This window comes from Carassius carassius, chromosome 44 (assembly GCF_963082965.1).
Source record: "Carassius carassius chromosome 44, fCarCar2.1, whole genome shotgun sequence".
NCBI lineage: Eukaryota > Metazoa > Chordata > Actinopteri > Cypriniformes > Cyprinidae > Carassius > Carassius carassius.
The window spans coordinates 22,481,451-22,498,255 of record NC_081798.1 but is presented as its reverse complement, the minus strand read 5'-3'; the positions used below and the strand labels follow the sequence as shown (position 1 = coordinate 22,498,255).

The window sequence follows — 16,805 nt, the reverse complement described above, 5'->3', positions numbered from 1 at the left end:
CTTGGCTGAATGTCACTTCACTTTATAACTTTTCACTCACTTTACCTCCCAAAACAGACGAGACATTTATACTTGACGCAACTGTTTTAGACTGAAAACCAGACAATACAACTGATTAGACACGGGTGCCGGTGTGATGAGATGTACTAATATCCATCTGCTCGGGCATGATTGTTTCAGGCCTGTAATTGATTGATTATTGAGGTAATAGGTGTGGCACGGTTCGCTGAAAAAAACCGAACCGTTCACCACACACGGTTCGGCACGCGCTTCAACTTAAATCTGACAAAGCATTTGTAATATCATCTGTAATATGGCTAGCTATAAATGGCACATAAAAAACAGGGTTCAGCTAATAAATGTTTCTGTTGATGCATGCGCATTCTGGCATCCCAGACATTAAAAAAACATGAGAGGAAAAAAAACCCCTGGACAAATCATTCACTCTTGTTCAACGCAAATGCTGTATATGAGCAGTAATTTATTCCATCATCACCTGGGTGCTGATATCTGTGTTTAAACTAAACTCATTTAAGCTTTGTCAGTTTAAACATTTAAGAACCAGAGGACGCGAGGTTGCGAGCGCAGTGAGAAGATTTGTGCGTGAAGTGTTTTGAAGTGTTATAAATATGTTTTAAAAGAGAAAGTGAAAAAGTACAGTATTGCCTTAGGCCTGTAATTGACTGATTATTGTGTTTATATATGAGTAATAAGCCTGTGGAAATACTTAATGTTATATTACTTATTCTGTCCTAGATGCATGTTCCATCTACGCAACATTGACAGATAGCTAACAGGAGTCAGAAAAGGGCAGACGCAGTAGTAAAGTTGAAAGTTTTACTGTTTTGTTCTTTCCTCTTCTTTCTCTTTTTTTGTAAAGCTGAAATATACAAAGATTACAAATGTCTTGTTACAAAATATTCTCAAAATAAACACAAATGAATTTCCGCTGTTTACAAATATTCTCTGAGCACATATTAAAACCCTCTGGGCTTCTTCGTAAATGGGTTACACTTAGCTTCCTCCGGGTCAAAAAAGACCGAAGCCTTAAAAATGTAACTTTTTTTTTCCCAGGAAAACCAATCAAATATATTTTTGTTCAATAATATTTTTTGTATATTATTTAGAATTTTTAAAGATTTTTATGATACTTTGCATTAATTATATATTTTTTATGAGCAATTTTTTCCATTAGAATTAATATATATATTTTTATTTTATTTTAATTTTAATTTTTTTTCAATAAATGCACCATTGCACATCAAAATAGAGTGCAGGCCTAAAATAAAAAAAAATTCAAGTGAGAAGAGCGCCATCCAGTGGCTTTAAAATATAATAAATGTGTGTAATGTCCTGTAACCGCCTATAGGCTGCCATAGCTTTTTTTTATTTATTTTTTTTATTCCCATTTGGAAAGAAAAAAAATCGAATTACTAAGCAACCACTGAATGGAACAACACAATCTATATATCATTTTAAAGCTTAGGATCTCAGCTTTTTAATGCATCTAATCACATTTATTAACTCTTAACGAGTGCTGAGTAATCCCTCTAAAACCGAGTGTACCGCCAGCAGGCGCCACCTAGCTGCGAAAATATTCATTACCATATTTTTCAAAAATATTGCCTTGATTAACACAAAGTTGATGTCATTTGAAAGCTTAGGGTATGACCTTTACAGTGAATGTATCCACTTTGAAAAAATCTTAAGTATTGCTGAGTTATTTGGTGATAAATACAATTTCTTTTTTTTTCATAATCTATAAAATAATGTACTGCAATGTGTCAAAAACATCATACAGCTCATGAAACATTCACAGATCATTGAAAATGGCACTTCATTTTTTACAGCATATTATTACAATTACAATGAGCCTAAAATTAACATAATCTATTGCTTTTATGACTAGATATTCTTCATGGAGAAACAATTGCCCATGAGGGGGCGTCAAAGACTGTACAAAAAGGCTATCTCTGTTCCAAATGCTGTAACTTTTGATTCCTTTATCCAAATTATTATTATTTTTTATCCAGATGCAGCTAACATGTAGGGGGACTTCACTAAAAAAGAATTTTCCTCCTACCTTATTTCCTTCCTGAGTTATTCCATGACAAATAAGAAAGATATGCAAAATCATAATACAAATTATATATATATTTTGTCTTTTATCCGCAATTTCTCTGCAGGACAATGTCTAAATGTAATCTAATTTATATTTTTGAAAAATTTAAAAAGAGTTCTTTCAAACGATACCTACCTTTTGACTCTCCTTGCTATAGTTTTGGAGTTATTATGATTATATAGTAAAATATAGCAAAATTTGCTGTTTCAGTCTTACCAGTTAATTTCTCTGTGTGTGTGTGTGTGTTTGTGTGTGTGGGTGTGTGCGTGTGGGGGGGAGGGTGTCTTATTTGCACTCTTGATGTTTTAGAGTGTCACCCCTTCATTGCTGTACACTTTTTTTCTGCACAGTGGCTGATCTGTAGTTTGTACCACCAAAGTTTCTCTGAGTTTTCGGATTTTCTTGTATTTCCCATTCATTTCCTATGTGGGTCATTTTTGACCTGTAGGAAGCTAAGTGTGCAATTTTTTTTTACGACCCTTTAACATATCAGAATCATCTCCTTGATTTTTTTGTGTGTTCACATAGGTAATACAACAAAAGTCACCAAGTTTCATCCCCCTCCGATGAAGCAAAAAAATTTAAAAATTTAAAACGTACATGGTTTCGGTCTTTTTTGACCCGAAGAAGCCCAGAGGGTTAGCTACAATCAGTTCTTCTTAGTGTAATTATAAACAAATTGCCATCACTGTTGAATAGCTCGTTTTTAAACTCAAACTAATGAATTACAAATATTTATATACACGTTCATGCAAACACTGAAAAAAGATAAACTTACAGGCAAAGCCTTTCCGAGGCACAAAAACATAAAGAAAACAGAGAGATGACTTGTTGGCCCACCGCATGGAAAGAAAACTGGAACACAGCGGCTATTTCCTGGTTAACTTCTAACCCAAGAGTCACATGACCTAAACCAACCACTAAGAAAATGGTTTACAATAATCAATTTCTTTGTTATAACACCAAACTGCCACAAGATGGTGCTAGCAAATAAAAAACAAATGTGTGTCATGACACTCCCCGCCTGGTATTGTTTAGATACCACCATGTAACCTGAGAATGTTCACATAAGACCTCACAAATATCAGTCCTCCGTTGGCATGAGCAGAACTGTTTCCGATATAGGTCTGAGAAATGTCTTGATTGTCCCATTCCTTGCAACTCTTAGTTCAACCGTTCTGACTCTTTTGTCACTGCTAGGAAAAATCTTGGTCACAAGAGCCATAGGCCATTCATTGCGCTTACTTTGAGCATCCCTAAGAAGGACAACATCGCCCTCTCTTAGATTTCGTCGTTCCTCTTGCCATTTACTTCGGCTTTGAAGCGTTGAGAGGTTCAGTGCTCAGGCGATCGATGGGCAAGTCCGCCATCTTCTGCTCAGTTACCTTCGTACGAAGCTTGTTGCATACGATGCACTTGTGTACAATGCTGTTGATAAGCTTCCTAACACCAACAATCCAATACCCTGCATTGCGGATAGCTGATTCAGTAAACACAGGACCCTGTGTTTGTGATTATCTCTGCTATCTCTGCAGCTAAAACCGCAGCTCCTAGTTCCAGCCTGGGAATGGTATGAGCAGCTTGCGGAGCTAATTTGGCCTTCCCCAATACGAACCCCGTGTGGCATGCTCCTTCGCCTTTGATGACACTAAGATATGCCACTGCTGCAATCGCTTTGACAGAAGCATCAGAGAAAATGTGGAGTTCCTTCCTCAGAGCTGTAGAGAGAGTAGTATAAACATATGTTCTAGGAATCTCCAGCTGTTTGAGATCTTGTAGGGATCTCCTCCATGCATTCCATGCTTCTTCCTTGTCTTCAGGGAGGGGAGAATCCCAGTCACTAGTCTCACCTGAGAGTTCTCGTAGCAGGAATTTCCCTTCAATGATGACAGGGGCAACGAACCCAAGTGGGTCGAAGAGACTGTTGACAGTATCCCTCTGCGAGTAAAGGGCTTCTTAATGTCGGTTACATGAAAGGTGAATGTGTCCCCCTTCACATACCAGCTAAGTCCGAGACTACGTTGGATGGGAGTAGGGTCAACTTCCAAGTTGAGATCTTTGAGTCCCTTTGCATGATCTTCGGTCGGAAATGCATTCATTACCTCCTTGCTATTAGAAGCAAACTTGTGCAGTTTTAAATTTGAATTGGCCAGCATTTTCTTTGTTTGTGTCAACAGATCGATTGTTCCCGCAGCTGTGGGTGTTGACAAAAGTCCATCATCGACGTAGAATTCTCTCTCTACAAAGTGTCTGGTGTCTGAACCATATTCCTCCTCACCATAAGCCGCTGCTCGTCGAAGACCATAAATGGCTACAGCAGGAGATGGACTATTACCGAACACGTGCACCCTCATGCGGTATTCAATAATCCCTTTGCTGGTGTCATTATCCTTGAACCAAAGAAAACGAAGGAAGTCTCTATCTTCCTCTTTCACAATGAAGCTGTGAAACATCTGTTCGATGTCTGCAGTTACAGCTACCAGCTCCCTTCTAAAACGTAGTAAGACTCCCAAGAGGCTATTATTTAAGTCAGGACCAGAGAGAAGAACATCGTTCAAAGAGATGCCCTGTTTTTGTGCGCTGGAGTCGAAGACAACTCTGATCTGACCGGGCTTCTGTGGGTGGTACACCCCAAAGGTAGGTAAATACCAACATTCCTGGCCTTCTCGAAGAGCAGGGGCTACTTCGGCATGGTCACGATCAAAGATGTTCTGCATGAAGGTAACAAAATGAGACTTCATCTCAGGCTTCTTTTCCAATGTGCGCAAAAGGGAGGTTAGGTGTGTAAATACCTGTTCTCTATTATTAGGGAGTCGTTGGCGAGGTGTTCTGAATGGGAGTGGTGCGACCCAACTATTGCTCTCTTCCATGAACATCTCTTTATCCATGATGTCCAAAAAACGCCTGTCTTCAATAGACAATCCAACTTTATTATCCTCCTTTGTCCTCTCAAAGATGGTATCTCCTATGGCATAGTCATCAAAGATGAAGGTGCCGTGCGCCAGAGATATCTCAGAAGATACCACTAAGAAAATGGTTTACAATAATCAATTTCTTTGTTATAACACCAAACTGCCACAAGATGGTGCTAGCAAATAAAAAACAAATGTGTGTCATGACATTACTGTTGAAACATTAGAATTATAGTTGGCAGTTTGTATAGTTATGTACTATTTGTATAGTTAAATAATTTGCTAGTGACTAATAGGTAACAAGAATGTCAGAGTAGAACTTACATTGTGACCTTTTTTTATTTTTTTGCAAGTGGTAGATCTTGGTTTACATTTGGACTTTGGATGTGATCTTAGGCTTGAAAAGGTTGGTGACCAATGATTTAGGCTATTTAACATGCACTGTGACATTTTCACCTGTTTCAACTTACAAACTCCTTGAGATTTTAAAGTCAGTTTAATAGTATTGAGATTCAAGTTGAATCTAGTAAAAAAAAAAAACTGAAGGTCTATGAAACGTCAGTCAATAAAGCCTTTTTTTTAAACAATGGCACTTAAAGTTTTGAAATAAAATATTTCAACCATATAGCCTGTCAATGAATAACAATGCATACTTTTCAATTAAAGAACACTTGGAGAGTGTAGGTTGCATCTTGTACTTCAATATATGAGGTCCAAGTTGAAGAATAGCCGACACTAGTTTTTTTAATGTATTTTTTCTCTATCTAAGTAACAGCATTAACTTACAATGAAATATGTCTTCCTTCAGACAGACTGAATGTTTTCCTGCCTTGCTAAATGTTGGGCTCATGATCAATAATTTGCATATGCCTCAAACTGATTTTGTAAAATCAAAACGCGGATGGTGAATCTGTCAACAGGACAATGTTTAGCATGTTGAAGAAGTACATGTTTGCTAATCAAAACGATTGGGATATTAAGCTTCCTCTGGTACTGATGGCCGGCGGGACCACCTTTCATCAGTCTACCAGAGTACCCCCATTCGAAATGATGACGGGGCAACAAATGACACTGCCATTACACCTGCTGTACCAACCTGGTGATCTGAACCTCGTCAGTGTCTATACCACTCACCAGTAACTGGAAGAGTTTTATCGGCACCTGAGAACAATGTCCACCTTCAAGCAACAAAACCTCCAAAGAAGAAAGTCAAAAAGCCTACTACGACCAAAGCGCATTTCACCAGGAGCTCAACATTGGAGACAAAGCATGGTACTACAGCTTTGCCCAACCAAGGCAGAATGCTCCCCATTGCCTGTAAAAGAAATTCCTACCTCACTGGAAAGGACCCCACTAAATTGTGGACAAGCTCTCACCTGTTGCCTATTGAATCAACATCAGACAAGGGCGCAGCAAGCCAGTCCTTTGTTGGGTCCATCGAAACCAGATAAAGAGGCACCAGGGCTCCAACCAACAGGAAAAGGGGGAAGATCAAACCAACTGACACAGACCAACAATCACACAGTCTACACCATACTAACACAAATTCTGTTATTCTAGGAAGACATATAGCTACCTTTCTTAAGCACAACACCTACACAATTTCCTCCACCGCACTGCTAGGACCAACCTCTAGTAGAGGAGTCGTTCTACATGTGATACTTGACCTTGTTGTCCTAACCTCATTCAGTGCCCTTGTGTCTCTTTGCGTTTTCCTTTTCCTCTCTCTCTATGTTTTCCTTTTCCCTCTAGTCCCCCATCAGGAAATTCCCTTAACTCAACTTTAACCCTCTCAAGTCGATTAATGCGGATACGCGTTTTGAGTCATTTTCTCCTGATAACCCCGAAAAGAACTTAAATTACACTTTCAGTTTTAATCGTACAGATAAGAGCAATACATCAATCGAATCTGTAAAGGGTCTACTTTTTTTTGGATACAGACATAATAACAACAAAACTTTGTGCACTTATAAAATAAAGATAACAAACAAGGTGCGCTGTCTGCAGCCTTTGTCTGCGCTGATCTTCTTTTACAAACACGTCATGTAAATGAACTGTAACTCTGTGAATACTCAACGAAAATACATGAGAGAGATATCTATAGAAAGCTTGACATGTCTATTTTTAAACTAAACAAGTGCCGCCGAAAACAGATATTCTGTGATAAAGTAATCCATATGAAAACAACGCGATGTCTGTTTTTCATGTCTCCCTTCATTATATCTAATGTGACCACGCCCCCACGCCGAACGCGCTATTCAGATTCAAACTAAAGCGCGCAGCTTGAATACGCCCATAACAGAAGAAAAAGCAGCGAGACTGTTCAAGTTTTTTTTATTTTACTGTTTGCTTTGCGATGAGAGGAATAACACATAATTCACCCCAAAAAGATGTGATGTGGTTGAGGATTTGAGAAATGGATTTCCTCAGAAAAAAAGAATGAAGCACTTTATTCAGCAGAGATCATAAACATGAGTAAGTCTCTTTTTATTTATTTATATACTTGTACTAGTTTTCACATAACGTGTAAACGTTTTACTAGTTAGACTTTTTCCAAACTATAATTCCTGACTAAATGTATAATCAAGTGAAACATTATGAAGTTTCAATAACAATATACAACACTATACCCTTCAAAAGCTTGATGTAAATAATATAAATGTAACAAATAGATAACTGTAACAAATGTAAAAACAATGCTTTTCTTTCCATTTATTCCCCCTAAAAACCCAGAAAAATATTTTCAGCTCTTTTCAACATTAATAATAATGATGATAATAATAACAACAAATGTTTTTTTTTTTTTTTTGTAGAAAATAAGATTGTTAAAAGGATTTCTGAAGGATTGTGTGACTGGAGTAAGCATGCCAAACAATTTGTTTGAAAGTCAGCTTTGATTGTTTCTAATAAACTGTTTAACTGCTCCCCCAAGTGGATATTAAATTATGTTGTGGGATAATTAAATATATTCTTAATAAACTACAAACATAAAATTATATAGATTTATTTTGTTCTCACATTCTCTCTTGTAACTCCTCACTCACAGTGGCACAGATGACCGAATGGCTCATTATGCAGCTCATTATGCAGGCCTTTGTCTTCTCAGGTGTAAATCACAATGATATTCATGGTAGTTGACGCCTACTCGCATATGACTTTTACCAACAAAAAGTGTCTTAGAAAATTCAAATCAATATATTGTTTTCTGTGAGTGAGTAAACAAGATGATTTTTACATCATTTAGAAAGAAAAATTCTAGGCTACAAGCTCCAGTTCTCAAAAATCCCGGGAACCATTGTTCTTTATGTGTTTTTTTGCCTTATTCAAGCGTTTTAACATTTTTAGTTTTTCACTAACCACGCATAATATTTTTTTTCTCAAAAACACAATCATGTACATACATGCATTTCACATATTATTACAGCCCAGTTTGTGCTGATTACAGTGAGATTAGTCTTTACCCATTTAGATATTTATAAGAAACTGAAAAAAGCACAAATGTCAAGGCATGACAAAACTTCTCCAGGCCCCAAAAATACCCTTAGACTCCAGAGGGTTAAATCCAGGTCTAAAAATTAGGATTGACTCCTTTAACCAAAAATTGTTGTAAATCGTTGTGAAAAGCTGTTGCCAACCGATCGAGGTGACCCCGCAGAACCATGATCTTCGCAGCTAATTTTTCTTTCCTTGTTTCCTTTCCTGACCTGGAAGCAGGCGACTTTTTTTCTCCTCAGTTTGCCCCTTATCGACAAAGGAACAGCTATGTCAAAATCCACACTCCTGTAGTCATGGCATATCATGATAGCTATGAACAATTGTATCTGCCCCAAACCTAAAAATGTGTATGCTCACTCAGGACATTCATTGCCTTTGCCCGAGTAAACCCTTCATCTGCGATAACACAGATGGCATCTGCCACTTAGAATCCATTAGACCCGACACTAGCTGCCCTGCTGAAGCTACCCAAAGGTCCCAAATTTAGGCAACGCAAGCCAAAATCATTGGAAACTGATGGCTAGTCAACACCCAATGCGTACAACCACCCTCACCTATGATCAACATGACACTGCCACACACATTATCCTGCCCAACCAAACTTTATGGATCAGTGTTCCTAAGAGCACGATCCTCCATCTTGACGATCTAGCATTATATCACCTTACCAATGACGAGTATCACGCAGAACTCAAAATCTTACCCTTCTTCAAACAGCATTCCTTCACCCTCTATCCAGAATTGGAAGAAAGGATCAAGGAGGAAGGAAAGCAACTTATTGATTTGACTATTGTTGATACGCCTTAAAAGCTATTGCTCGCCTTCCACCCACCAATCATACGGTCTTGTTCTGCAGCTGACATGATGCTTTGCATCTCTTCAATTGTTGGATATATTGTGACTCTTACACTTGCTTCCTCCTTCACAAGCAAGTGAATGCTGTACAAGAGTCTTTCCACAAATGCATGTCTGGCGTCCCACACATTTTCCAACGTGATGAGAATGACCAAGAACCTGAACCTGAGAACTCAACAAACTTGATGGAGATTACGCCTATACCACCTCGTTGAACCTCTGATAATTAGAGCAATCAAAATGACATAATTCTAGATTATCCTAAACCATTCACCCCTACGTTGTCTCAAGTGTTCCTAACCCAATTATCCCCAAATTACCTAAGCTTTGCACCAAGATTCAGTTAGTGATGGAGATGTTGTTTGTGTCTTGTGTGTGCTATTTCTCTCTCTGCCTCTTGTTCCAGTGCCCGCCGATGTTCGCACTGGGAACATCACAGAGCCAAAGGGGGATGTGTGAGACCTCAGAGAACAGACATGCATAAACCCTGGAATCACGACATGAGCTGTTGAAGCTCTACATTCCAGAGACATATAAAGATTATCCTAACCATTTGTGAGCCATAAAACTAATCCATGGCCAGCTCAGGCATCCAGTTGTCTCAGTTTTCGTCCTGCTCCACTTATGTCCTCAAGAGATCCTTAAAGCAATGGTAGACTTAGTCCAATCAGGAGGAAGAGAGTGATTTACAAAATTGTGAAAGGCCTGCAAAACACTAAGACAGTGATAACATTTAACTCCAGCACCAGATGTGCCATGATACTTTAACTGGCTTTAGCAAAAATTAAAATTTAATAAAGACAGAACAAAAGACACTCCTTAACTGGAGATAGTCCAGAAACAGATGAGCAAGGTAACCCATGATCGTTTAATGCATAAACTGATAATCCCATCAATTAAATGGACAGAATCAGACTGATGTTCCCAGGCTTGACGACTCACAGGATCACCCAGTGTGACTTACTTAAACCTCAAGACTGTCCACCCCTTTCCCCCTCCTTTCTCTACATTCCAGAAAAACGTGTGCATCTCCTTTGTACAGACAAAGGAACATACACTCGCCTAAAGGATTATTAGGAACACCATACTAATAATGGCAACAAGACGCTCTGCGTTCCTCAACCCGTTTCCCACAAGACACCTGCTGACTGTTGTTGACTCTGTCTAGGACCTGACCAAGGCTGTCTCCATGGCAACTTGCTGTGATGCTGTATAATCTGCGGATAGAGGCATCTAGAGAGAACCACAACTCCCCAGGCATACTAATACACAAACTCTTAAACATATACAGATATGCACTCACCTCCCCACCCCCATCCCTCTTCTTCGCCACTTTGTACCGCCAGTCTGTCAAGCGGGTCCGTGACCAGCGCTTTCTAGCTGTTGGGTAGGACGGCTGCTGCCTGCACTGGATTACCTCGACCCCCCCAATTTCCGTCCCCAGTTGCAAAGTCATGTGTTTATGGTGTATGTGCTTTTGTTGCTGAGGTGTTTTTTTCATGTTCCCATACTTTACTCCCAAAAGGAGCATAGTATGGGTGTTGGGTTTTTTTCTCCTCACTTTCCTAATGTTATGATGTATTTCTTCTTCAATTCCCTGTCTTCCTGTTCTGTCTACCCCATTGTATGTATGTTGTGTATGTATGGACAGGTTGATGGCTAATTTCGCTGGTACTTGTGACTAGTGACAATAAAGGGCTACTACTACTGTGTTTGACCCCCTTTCGCCTTCAGAACTGCCTTAATTCTATGTGGCATTGATTCAACAAGTTGATGAAAGCATTCTTTAGAATTGTTGGCCCATATTGATAGGATAGCATCTTGCCGTTGATGGAGATTTGTGGGATGCAAATCCAGGGCACGAAGCTCCCCTTCCACCACATCCCAAAGATGCTCTATTGGGTTGAGATCTGGTGACTGTGGGGGCCATTTTAGTACAGTGTCATGTTCAAGAACCAATTTGAAATGATTCGAGCTTTGTGACATGGTGCATTATCCTGCTGGAAGTAGCCATCAGAGAATGGGTACATGGTGATCATAAAGGGATGGACATGGTCAGAAACAATGCTTAGGTAGGCACCATTACACCACCACCACCAGCAGCCTGCACAGTGGTAACAAGGCATGATGGATCCATGTTCTCATTATTTTTACGCCAAATTCTTACTCTACCATCTGAATGTCTCAACAGAAATCGAGACTCATCAGACCAGGCAACATTTTTCCAGTCTTCAACTGTCTAATTTTGGTGAGCTTGTGCAAATTCTAGCCTCTTTTTCCTTTTTGTAGTGGATATGAGTGGTTCCCGGTGGGGTCTTCTGCTGTTGTAGCCCATCCGCCTCAAGGTTGCGCGTGTTGTAGCTTCACAAATGCTTTGCTGCATACCTCGGTTGTAACGAGTGGTTATTTCAGTCAAAGTTACTCTTCTCTCAGCTTGAATCAGTTGGCCCATTCTCCTGTGACTTCTAGCATCAACAAGGCATTTTGCCCTCAGGACTGCCGCATACTGGATGTTTTTCCCTTTTCACACCATTCTTTGTAAACCCTAGAAATGGTTGTGCGTGAAAATCCCAGTAACTGAGCAGATTTTGAAATACTCAGTCCTGCCCGCCTGGCACCAACAGCCATGCTCCTAATTGCTTAAATCACCTTTCTTTCCCATTCTGACATTCAGTTTGGAGTTCAGGAGATTGTCTTGACCAGGACCACACCCCTAAATGCATTGAACCAACTGCCATGTGATTGGTTGATTAGATAATTGTATTAATGAGAAATTGAACAGGTGTTCCTAATAATCCTTTAGGTGAGTGTAGTGCTCACATATATGATTTCAAAAGACAATAATTTAAAAGTATAAAAGGGCAACTATATTCACAAATAATATGTTTCATGTCTTATGCTTGATGTGTTTTATGTAACTGGTGCAACTTTAATGTTTTTCACCCCCCTTTTAGCAGATAGTGCTATTAAATATGTGTGTAAGATATGGAAAGTTTAGTGTGAATTGTCGCGATATTTGCAAGACAAAATGTGAAATGAATGAAAAGATGGTATTTCGAATGGTGTGTGTTGTATGACACTTTACAGAAGTTATTAAAATTGGACCAAATTGGCTCACTTAAAATCAAATGTCTTGTACAATCAGGCCAGGAACACACTTAACAAAGAGATTAGAGTGGCTAAAAAGACCTACGCTAAAAAGTTGGAAGACCAGTTTACTTCCAATGACTCAACACTTCAGTGTGGAGAGGACTGCGATCCAACTAACTACAAGACACCTTCCCCCTGCACTGAGGCTAATCAATGACTTGCTAACGACCTGAATTAGTTTTATTGTAGATTTGAAACCCCCAACACTTATTCTGACCAACTCCCTACCCAACCATTAACACCTCCTGCAATCCCCCTCTCCATACCTCCTGCTCTTCAAATCTGTGAAGATGATGTGCGCCAGGTCTTCAAGAAGAACAAAAGAAGAAAAGCACCAGGCCCACATGGCGTTAAACCAGCCTGTCTGAAAACCTGCACTGACCAGCTGGCCCCCATCTTTTCACAGATCTTCAACAGATCTCTGGAGTTGTGTGAAGTACCATCCTGCTTCAAATGCTCCACCATCATCCCGGTTCCAAAGAAACCCAAGATAACAGGACTTAACGACTACAGACCTGTGGTTCTAACGTCTGTCCTCATGAAGTCATTTGAAAAACTGGTTCTGGCTTATCTGAAGCACATCACTGAACCCTTACTGGACCCACTGCAGTTTGCTTACTGAGCAAACAGGTCTGTGGATGATGCAATCAAAATGGGATTGCACTTCATCCTGCAACATCTGGACAAAACAGGGACTTATGTGAGGATCCTGTTTGTAGACTTTAGTTCGGCTTTCAACACCATCATCCCAACAGCCCTCCAGACCAAACTGACCTAGCTCTCTGTTCCTAGCTCTATCTGTGAGTGGATCACCAGCTTTCTGACAGATAGGCAACAGTTAGTGAGACTGGAGAAATTCATGTCAAACAGCCACTCCACCAACACTGTTGCCCCTCAGGGATGTGTTATCTCCCCACTGCTCTTCTCGCTGTTTACCAATGACTGCACCTCTAAAGACCCTGCTGTCAGGCTCCTGAAGTTTGCAGACGACACTAGAGTCATCGACCTCATCCAGGACAATGACGAGTCTGCTTACAGACAAGAAGTTGAGCAGTTGGCTGCCTGGTACAGTCTTAACCTGGAGCTGAAAACATTCAAAACAGTGGAGATGATCGTGGACTTTAGGAGAAACCCCCCTCCACTCCCTCCACTCACCATCATGAACAGCACTGTGGCTGCAGTGGAGTCATTCAGATTCCTGGGAACCACAATCTCTCAGGACCTGAAGTGGGTCAATCACATTGACAATGACTGTGAAAAAGGCCCCAAAAACGTTGCACTTCCTTCGCCAGATGAGGAAGTTTAACCTGGCACAGGAGCTGCTGAAACAGTTCTACTCTGCCATCATTGAGTGTGTACTGTGCACTTCAACAACTGTCTGGTTTGGTTCAGCTACAAAATCAGACATCAGAACACTACAGAGAAAAAAACCACTACAGGGTCAGAAAATCACTCTGGATCCCTCACATCCAAGTTACCCCATCTTGGAACTTTTGCCATCTGGCCGGCACCTCAGAGCCATTAATACCAGAATAATCAGGCACAACAACAGTTTCTTCCCCCAGGCAATCTACCTCATGAACAGTTAAATGTTCCCCACTTATGCAATAAAAATGTGCAATATCCTTATATTTATTTGTTACCCCTCCATCCTAGTACATCCCTGCATTTTACTCAATCCTATTCCATTATTATTTATAGCACAATTGTTTATACACTTATTTATTTGGCAATTTTTTTTGTCTGTGTGTTGTTGTCTCTGTGTACTGGAAGCTTATGTCACTAAAACAAATTCCTTGTATGCACAAGCATACTTGGCAATAAAGCTCTTTCTAATTCTGATTCTATATCTCTCTTATTTGGTAACTTGTTTTTATGAAACCGTTCCCAGGTTCCTTTGGTAAAGCCTTTGGAGTTTCTTTGGACTTTCTTTTGTTCTCCTCCCACTTTTTAAAGAGTAAGTGGCATTTGAATACCTAATTCATTCATTCACGCTGAAAGATTGCTTTTCTTACCTAGTATTTTTTTTTCTTATTTCAGGTACAAATATAAAAAAAGTTCTTATGTTAAGATGCTTTTTCTATAGATGAACAATGATACAATATATTTAGTCTTGTTTTCTGGGGAAACAAGTGCATTCTACATTATGAAATTATCTGCCATGGGGTAAGAATAATAATCTTGATGCAAAAAAAAATGGCTTGTCTCTTATTTGGATTTTGGATCCTTTTCATTGAATATTGGTAGCTATTTTTCTGCGTCTATTACCTGTGGGGCTCAAACAGGGTCCATCTTGGGTCCAGTCCTGTTTTCACTGTACATGCTACTGCTGGGAATATTCTTTAAGAAGTATGGTATTCTTACCATCTGTATGCAGATGACACTCAAGTCTATATGCTGCTAAGACCCGGTTGTAAGGATCACAAGGCTACACTGTTCAAATATCTGGAGGAAGTAAAGCTGTGGATGACTGCAAATCTTGTTCAGTTTAATGAAACCAAACCAGAAATTATTATTTTTGTTTGTACAGTTTGTAGCCAGATGATAAACAACAACTTAGGCTCTTGGAAGGTGTATATGCAGAATCAAGGAAAGAATTAAAGCTGCAAGCAGCGATGAACGGGCCCTCACACCCCGGCTCACCGCCAGCGAGTGGCTTTAGTATAAAAGTAAATGGCGAGAAATATGCATTTAAAGTCGTAAATGTAAGTGGAATGTCAAAGTCATTTATATCGGCCAATCTTCCTGCATTATGTTTCCCATTGCCAACATGTGGCAATAACTGAATACTGGCCTTTAGATGTGTTCAGGCCACAACTCTTTTTAAATATTTGAAGTTTGGTGCAGAATGGACATTGCATGTTTAAGTTACAACAGCAACATCTATTCCAATGGTGAGACATCGAACCTTGTCACGGCACCATGGACATGCCCTTTAATGAAAACTCAAGATGTTCGCAATTTAACATCGCAAAGGCCTTTATATTATACTGACCAAAAAACTATTATTAAGTGTCATTAAATTTCTTGGAGTAGTTAATTACAGCATAAAACATGACACTTCCTGTTGCCAGCAGGTGGCCAAGTTTGGTGTTGATCTGAATAAATCTCTGGAAGGAATTCGTTAAAGTACAACCCCTGAAAATGGTGCCCCTTAAAAAAAAAAAAAACTTAAAAATAACTGACTTCTTGTTGGGTTTCGGATTTCGTACCAAGATACTTTTTTGAAGATATTGGTGTGATACATGTGTACTGATTTTCGTACATGTATGTGAAACGTAACTTGAGGCACACTTCATTAAATGTTTATAGGTGGCGCTATCGAGCCAGTTTGCATCAGTACGAACGCAACCCAAATGGCATCAGGTAAACTGTGCCCAGCGGGCACAAGTATGTAAGGGAAATAGGTCAATTTAGCTCAAAGGGAATCATTTAAGATTTTAAAGGGAATTTGAACAGAATCACTGTTTCACGGCTGATCACTGAGACACCCTGCGATTCACTGAATGAGCCGTTTAACATCAAATCTGCGCTGGATATTAATATCCAAAGTATAGTTAAAACACAGTAACAAGATCGGCAGTTTATTAACTTGTAAGCACAAAACACAAGATACTACTCTTTTCAATATGAATAAGGTTTTATTACATAAATCTAAGACAAGTAAACTAATCTAACACATAAATGCACGTACTCACACATTCACAGAAGTTGCAGGAAGATCGAAAGTAAGGGAAAGATGAGTTTAAGAGAATGGACATGTGGAATCCCAAGTTTACAGCAATACGTTAAATTGCATAGACATGAACAACCATCAATCACTTAATTAGCCCTCGCATTGAGTTCCTCAATGAGGTCAAAATTATATTTGATACACCAGTAAAGGTCACAGTCTGGAGGTAAAGTTACTTGCGTCTCCTGTGTAAAGAGAGTCCCCTTTGTTGTCGTTGAAAGGGGGTTTCCCGATGTCGCTGATTGGCTGGAAGTTCAGTAGTCGCTGAAGTGACGTCTTGGGAAGCCCGTGGTTGGGCGTTGGCTGAAGACGCAGAGTTGTGTGGGCTGGTTAAAGTTGAACGGGCAGTCGAAGTCAGACTCGGAGACCAGCGTTACAAAACTTAACTCAGAACACGAAACTCTCAAACGGAAAAGAAAAGAAGTAAAGTTTGACGAGACTAGGTGGTGTTTCTTCTCATCGTGGCTAAGTAGCAGCAGGTGTAGCTGATCTGACTCGAACCAGACAAATTAAAGAGTCGATCAGGGCTGTGGTTGAA

At 39.6% G+C, this 16,805-nt stretch overlaps 1 protein-coding gene and 1 long non-coding RNA gene across 7 annotated transcripts in view; both read right to left on the bottom strand.

Moving 5' to 3' along the window:
• The window catches only part of LOC132126686 (band 4.1-like protein 1), a 342,878-nt gene that overhangs the window by 146,429 nt on the left and 179,644 nt on the right, over nucleotides 1-16,805 (bottom strand). The window lies entirely within an intron of this gene.
• LOC132126759 (uncharacterized) lies at nucleotides 824-3,369 on the bottom strand. Its single transcript, XR_009427445.1, has 2 exons — nucleotides 2,770-3,369; nucleotides 824-987 (listed from the first exon to the last, which is right to left on the bottom strand). It is a non-coding gene; the product is annotated as an uncharacterized LOC132126759 (long non-coding RNA).